Source organism: Erinaceus europaeus, chromosome 3, assembly GCF_950295315.1.
Source record: "Erinaceus europaeus chromosome 3, mEriEur2.1, whole genome shotgun sequence".
Classification (NCBI taxonomy): Eukaryota; Metazoa; Chordata; class Mammalia; order Eulipotyphla; family Erinaceidae; genus Erinaceus; species Erinaceus europaeus.
This window is the reverse complement of record NC_080164.1, coordinates 90,795,161-90,802,282: the sequence shown is the minus strand read 5'-3', so window position 1 is coordinate 90,802,282 and position 7,122 is coordinate 90,795,161. Positions and strand designations below refer to the sequence as shown.

The 7,122-nt window shown below is 39.0% G+C and overlaps 1 pseudogene; it reads right to left on the bottom strand.

Moving 5' to 3' along the window:
* Positions 1 to 4,489: 4,489 nt before the first annotated feature.
* On the bottom strand, positions 4,490 to 5,535 carry LOC132537588 (ribonuclease P protein subunit p30-like; annotated as a pseudogene).
* Positions 5,536 to 7,122: the final 1,587 nt, after the last annotated feature.

The following is a 7,122-nucleotide window of genomic DNA, read 5'->3' as shown; positions in this document are numbered from 1 at the left end:
ACTTTTTAAAAAAATTTTTTTTAAATATTTATTTTATTTATTTATTCCATTTTATTGCCCTTGTTGTTTTATTGTTGTAGTTATTATTGTTGTTGTTGTTGGATAGGACAGAGAGAAATGGAGAGAGGGAGGGGAAGACAGAGAGGAGGAGAAAAAGATAGACACCTGCAGACCTGCTTCACCGCCTGTGAAGCGACTCCCCTGCAGGTGGGGAGCCGGGGTTCAAACCGGGATCCTTATGCCGGTCCTTGTGCTTTGCGCCACCTGCGCTTAGCCCGCTGCGCTACAGCCCGACTCCCTATTTTCTCAACTTCTGCTTGACTAACTCTAGGTTGATTTTTATAAAAACTCTTTTTGCTTCAGTGTTTTCTTTACAGATGCCTTTCCAGGTATGTAGTAATAAGTGAAACAGTCAGTTGTCTATGTGCCTTGATTCCGATGGAAAAGAGGACAAAGTAATTACTGGGAAACCTCTGATACTGATACTTAAGGATTAGATGTTTTTAGGTCATGGACCCACTGAGCACATGAAGAAATGTGTCTAGGGAGAAGCATATAGTAGTCTGCAATCATTAGAGACAGAAACTGCCAAATAAAAACCTTCATTGTCAAGGAGCATCACAATCAACATCTACTACTTCACACTTGTGCTAAAGAATAATATCATGAGTTTTAATGACAAGACTGAGAACTAGTGTGATTTTATTGAAGAAGTGGCTCAAGTGAAAAAAAATTCTCCATTGCAATTCATTATTTTATCAGTGCTAGAAAAGTGAGAATAAGACTTAGTCTTTATTTTGTAGAGGGATAGATAGGGAAAGAAATCAAATATTTCACTTCTGAAAAAAATAGAAATTATACACTTAATTTCTTAATTATACACTGATGGGAATTTTTTCTAATATCATAAATTAAGTTACATCTAAATAAATAAATCATCCCATTGACTTGTTTGCAGCAACATAGTTTTCTTCTGTTTGAAAGCTTCTAAATACATTCTGAATGTAGATAGTTATTCCATAGAAACACATTAATGAATTAAAAATTAATTATTACATTTAAAATATAATTATGGCATCCTAATTCTTTGATGCTCAAGGCACTACACCACATTTAGAATTAAGAATTAATTAGAAATTTAAAATTTAAATCACTACATTAAGTACAGGCTTCATTATTTTTCATAGGAGAACTCCTCAATCTTTTATTGATACTATTGCTTTTGAATAATAGCATATTTTCTCAGTATTTGAATTATATCCAAAATATTAATAACAACAATAGTAGCCTTAATATGTCTTGGAGTTTTAACCAATTAATAACAAGGCATAAAGATAAAAGTTAAAGGGAGGAAGAAACAGAGGGGAAGAAGAAAATAAAACCTAGTGTTATGGAGACTTTCAACTCAGTGAAAGGGGAGAGGAAAGAAGACAAGTAAATGACTCACCTGAAAGAGAAATTCCAAGATATCAGACACAGTAAAAGACAAGGATTAAAAAAAAGCAAGACAATTTACTAGAAACTGGGAAGTTGCCTGAAAGCACAATTGCTAAAAGAGTCTCTCAGGCATTTTCCACCATTTGTTTTTCAAATACCATCTTTATGGTTCTCAAAAGAAAGTGGACCAAGAGGAAAAAAATAAATCTGTAGAGTTTAATTAAAACTTAAGGGTCAGCCTAAAACCAACTGAGTCTTATATATTTATTCTGTATAAGCTGTATAGTATAAGAATAAACCTTTCATAAGCAACTCCTACTATACTATTTACCTTTTTTTCTCAAATGTGAATTAGCTAATTATATAATTTCACACCTAGAGGAAAGAATATATTTACATCAAAAAAAGAGGATAGTCCTGACTTTCCTTGGGCAAACAACCTCACCAGTGTATCCTGGAACTCTGCCTCCCCAGAGCCCTGCCCCATTGGGGAAAGATAGGAAAGGGATAGGGGGCTTGGATCAACCTGCTAATGTCTGTGTCCAACAGAGAAGCAGTTACTGAAACCAGAACTCCCACCTTTTGCACTGGCAAAAGAAGTTTGGTCCAAACTCCTGGGGTGGGGGGGATAAATGATAGGTGAAAATAACCAGAGGGCTCTGAACTCCAATTCCATCAGGATCCAGAGAAAAAAGGAGAAGAGGAATGGCATTCAGAAGTAGAAATAGGTATAGATATGACTTAGAGAGGAAGAGAAGACAGGAGCATGGAAACAATGAGCAAATGTGTGTGTGTGTGTGTGTGTGTGTGTGTGTGTGTGTGTGTGTGTGTGTGTGTGTGCATGTGCCTATGTGTGCATTATAGAAGTAATAGTCAGCCTATATCTGTGACCATGGGAGAACCATTGCAGTTTCCAATGGAAGGAATGAGGACACAGAGCTCTAGTGGTGGGGAGAGTGTAGAATTATACCCCCTTATAATCCCATAATTTTGTAAATCAATATTAAATCACCAATAATTTTTTAAAGGATGATGGCATGGGATCAAGGAAATACACAAATGATATCAGTTGTATAGTCAGCACAAAGGGCAAATCAGATTGCCTTGCAACACTAAGAAGAAATAAAAGGCTTCCAAATGCTGTTCATACAGAGACAACAAAATTGTGCTGTCTCATGTAAAGAGCAGAAGAACAACTCAGTTAAGAGTTTGGAGAAGAATATTTGCATATAAATTGAAGGAGTAGTAACTAAGAAAAAAATTGAGTAAATCTCTAACTCTGGGGAAAAATGTCAGCAAGAAAATGAAATTATAGCTTACTATATGGTCTAAATCATATCTATACACTTTTAATAGACTAATGAAAATAAAGTCAACCAGATTTAATGATACAGTTGACACTTGAATTCTGGGGTTAGAGGTGATGAGTGGCAAACACCATCACAATAGCCTATAAAAAATACATGTAGATGAGGGGTGGAGCCAAGATGGTCACTTGGAAACAACACATGGCATGAACTCCAAAAAGAAGCAGCTTAAAACCTGGGATTCTCTAGACAGGGTAGGATACTGGGGTGTCAATAGGAGGGTAAACAAGAGGTGGTCAGGGTGACACTGAAAGAGTCCTGTAACCCATTCTTGGGCTTGAGAACAGTGCCATATTCAAATTTAATGCAATACCCATCAAAGTTCCACCAAGCTTTTTTAAGAGAATAGAACAAAAACTACAATCACTTATCTGGAACCAGAAAATACCTAGAATTGACAAAACTATCTGGAGGAAAGGACACAGAAATGGAGGCACCACATTTCCAGATCTCAAACTATATTATAAGACCATCATCATCAAAACAGTGTGGTACTGGAACAATAATAGGCACACAGACTAGTGGAACAGAATTGAAAGCCAGAACTAAACACCAATGGACACCTAATCTTTGATAAGGGGGCCCAAAGTATTAAATGGAGGAAGGAGGCTCTCTTCAGTAAATGGTGCTGGGAAAACTGGGTTGAAACATGCAGAAGAATGAAACTGAACAACTCTGTATCTCACCAGAAATAAAAATCAATTCCAAATGCATCAAGGACCTGGATGTTAAATCAGAAACTATCAAATACTTAGAGGAAAATATTGGTGTAGCTCTTTCCCACCTAAGCCTCAAGGATATCTTTGATGATACAAACCCAACTGCAAGGAAGACTAAAGCAAAAATCAAATTGAAAAGCTTCTGCACAGCCACAGAAATCATCACATAAACAAGGAGACCCCTCACAGAATGGGAGATCTTCATGAGACAAGAGACTAATAATCAAAATATACAAAGAGCTCAGCAAACTTAGCAACAGAAAAGCAAATGAGCCCATCCAAAAATGGGCAGAGGATATGAAGAGACAATTTATTACAGAAGAGATCCAAAAGGCCAACACACACACATGAAAAATTGTTCCAGGTCACTGATTGTCAGAGAAATGCAAATAAAGATAACCCTGAGATACCACCTCACCCTGTGAGAATGGCATACATCAAAAAGGACAGCAGCAACATATACTGGAGAGGCTGTGGGGGACAAAGGAATCCTTCTGAACTGCTGGTGGGAATGTCAATTGGCCCAACGTCTGTGGAGAACAGTCTGGAGAACTCTCACAAGGCTACACATGTACCTTCCATATGACCTAGTAATTCCTCTTCTGGGGACATACCCCAAGGATTCCATAACACCCAACCAAAAAGAAATGTGTACACCTATGTTCATAGCAGCACAATTCGTAATAGCTAAATCCTGGAAGCAACCTAGGTGCCCCAAAACATGAGTGGCTGAGAAAGCTGTGATATATATATATACAGTGGAATACTACACAGCCATTAAGAACAATGAACCCACCTTCTCTGATCCATCTTGGATGGAGCTAGGAGGAATTTTGTTAAGTGAGATAAGTCAGAAAGACAAATGAGTATGGAATGATCCCACTCATAAATAGAAGTCTAGAAAGAACAGAAAGGTAAACTCAAAGCAGGTTTTGACTGTATTTGGAGTAGAGCACCAAAGTAAAAATCTTTGGTTTGACGACAAGGGAGGAAGTTCAGCTTAACTGGGGTGGGGGTGGGAAAGGAGGGAGGATGGGATGGGACACAGTCTTTAGGTGATGGGAATGGTGTCACCACATGGGAGTATCTGCAGGGGAGAAGCTTCAAGAGCAGTGGAGTTAAGCTGCAGTATCTCTCCTCTCTGTGTCTCTTTCCTCCTATATCTCTGTCCCTCAATTTATGTCTGAAAGAAAAAGACATGTGAGGGAGTTGTGCAGGCACTGAGGCTAAAGTTAGCTCTGATGGAGAGAGAGAGAGAGAGAGAGAGAGGAGAGAGAGAGAGGAAGTAGAGGAGGTAGTGCTGGTAAAGACAGGTTAGTTTTTTTTTTTTTTTTTTTTTGGTCATCACACTAAGGATTCTTACCAACTGGAAATGGATCATCATCTGAAGATAATTTAGGTTTCTTTCCTGTGGAAATAATTCCAAAGGTAGTATTTCTAGTTTCTCCATGGAGAATTGCTGCTAGGCTGTTGGTGACATCACTCAGACTGTCTAAACAGCAAGTCTAAATTTGCCACATCAGATGGGTCTCATTGCTAAAGGTCTTTCTGCAATGGCTAGATATAATTACATTTTTTTCCATTGCAGACCTACATCAAATTGAGGGCATTGGAAACTGTATCTTCTCATTGCTGAGTCTTTGATAACAGGACTGTAGACAAGTTCAAAGCCCTCTTATTGCCACATAAGTACGAAGTTCTTTGAAATAAATTGGTAGTTTCTCAGAGAGGCATGCCAATGGAGTAACAGGAACAGAGCAACTCTCCCCAAAACAATAAAATGGGAGTTTCTCTGTTACAGTTACACAGACTAAATCTACAACTATGTGTGTCCAAGAAATGTGAAAAAGTTTTCTTCTCTTTGGAAAAACTGCAATGATATATAGCCAGTCCCTTGAAAAAGTTGCTCTTCAAACATCAAAGTCAAATGGATCAGAACCTATAGTGATCAAGCTAGTTAAAATTTGAATGAGTCTTGATTTAAATTTACAGATGGCAAAGCTCTGAAGCATTTGGAAGCAGATTGCTGAATTTCCTGTTTTGTTGTTGTTTTAATATCAATTATTTATCTTTTTTATTTTTTTATTATTATTATTTTAACCAGAGCACTGCTCAGCTCTGGCTTATGGTGGTGTTGGGGATTGAACCTGGGATTTTGGAGCCTCAAGCATTAGAATCTCTTTGCATAACCATTATTGTCGTATGCTTTACATTGGTTTGTTCTAGCCCTCCCCCCGCCAAGAGAATTGGATCAGTCCAATTAATTTCGCGGGCCTGCTTGGCCCCGCCCCAAGGAACCCCGAGAGAGGGTTCCTGAGTTCGAGAATGCCAGAGTTTCAGGGGGTTCCCGAGTACGAGAGTTCCAGAGTAAGGGAGAGGGTTCCTGAGTTCAAGAGTGCCAGAGTTTCAGAGGGTTCCCCAGTACGAGAGTTCCAGAGTGGGAGAGGGTTCCTGAGTTCGAGAGTGCCAGAGTTGGAGAGTTCCTGAGTTCCTGAGTTCGAGAGTTTCAGGGTTACAGAGTAAGAGAGAGTTCCAGTGTGTCAGAGTTTCAGAGGGTTCCCCAGTACGAGAGTTCCAGAGTTCCAGAGTTGGAGAGTTCCCGAGTTACAGAGTAAGAGAGAGTGTTTGTGCCGCCGCAAAGAGACAGCAGAGTTTTGTTTGGTGATTAGTTTGTCTTAGTTTATGAATCGTTGTTCCTGAATAAAGAAATACAGCTGCCCTGCCCAGTCGTTGTCTCCGCGTCTCTGTTACCCGCCGTGAAGCTAGCCCGGCCAGCAAGAGCCTTCCGAAATTTTAACAACACATTATGCTATCTACCCTCTGCCTGTTGTTGTTTTTTAAGTTTTATTATTAGTGGTTTAGTCATGATCAACAGAATTGTAAGATAATGATTCTAAGATAACTCTATTCCATACAGTTCCCACCACCAGAGTTCCCTGTCCTATCCCCTCCATTTTTTTTCTCCCCAATACCACCATACTTCTCCCAAGGTCTTAGAGACAAGTTCACTACTATAAAGTATCTGTAATAAAACACTTTGCAGGTGTCAGTGTACAAAGGAAATCTCCCCTTCCTCTTCTTCTGAATAATCAATATACTACTAGTCAGGTTAGTAAGGAAATTAATTTAATAGCAAGTAACCAACTGTGTGTGTGTGGGGGGGGCAACTTCAAAGACTTCAGGTCTGACACAAATAGGGGAGAGAGACCCAAATCTTGAGGCTGTTTATTTTAGTTTGTAGTTCACACACCAACTGCTTGAAATAAGTTTTTTTTTCTTCTATGGTTTATTTTCCTTATTAGTAACTTATTTATAAAAGAAAAAAAAATAATGACAAGACCATAGGGTAAGAGGGGTACAATTCCACACAATTTCCAACACCATAGTTCCATATCCCATCTCCTCCATCGGAAGCTTTCCTATTCTTTATCCCTCTGGGAGCATGGACCCAGGATCATTATGGGGTAGAAGGGTTTGTCTTCTGTAATTTTTTCTCTACTGGACATAAGCATTTGCAGTTCAATCCATACTCCCAGCCTGTTTCTGTCTTTCCCTAGTGGGTCAGGGCTCTGGGAAAGTGGGGGTCCAGGGTACACTGG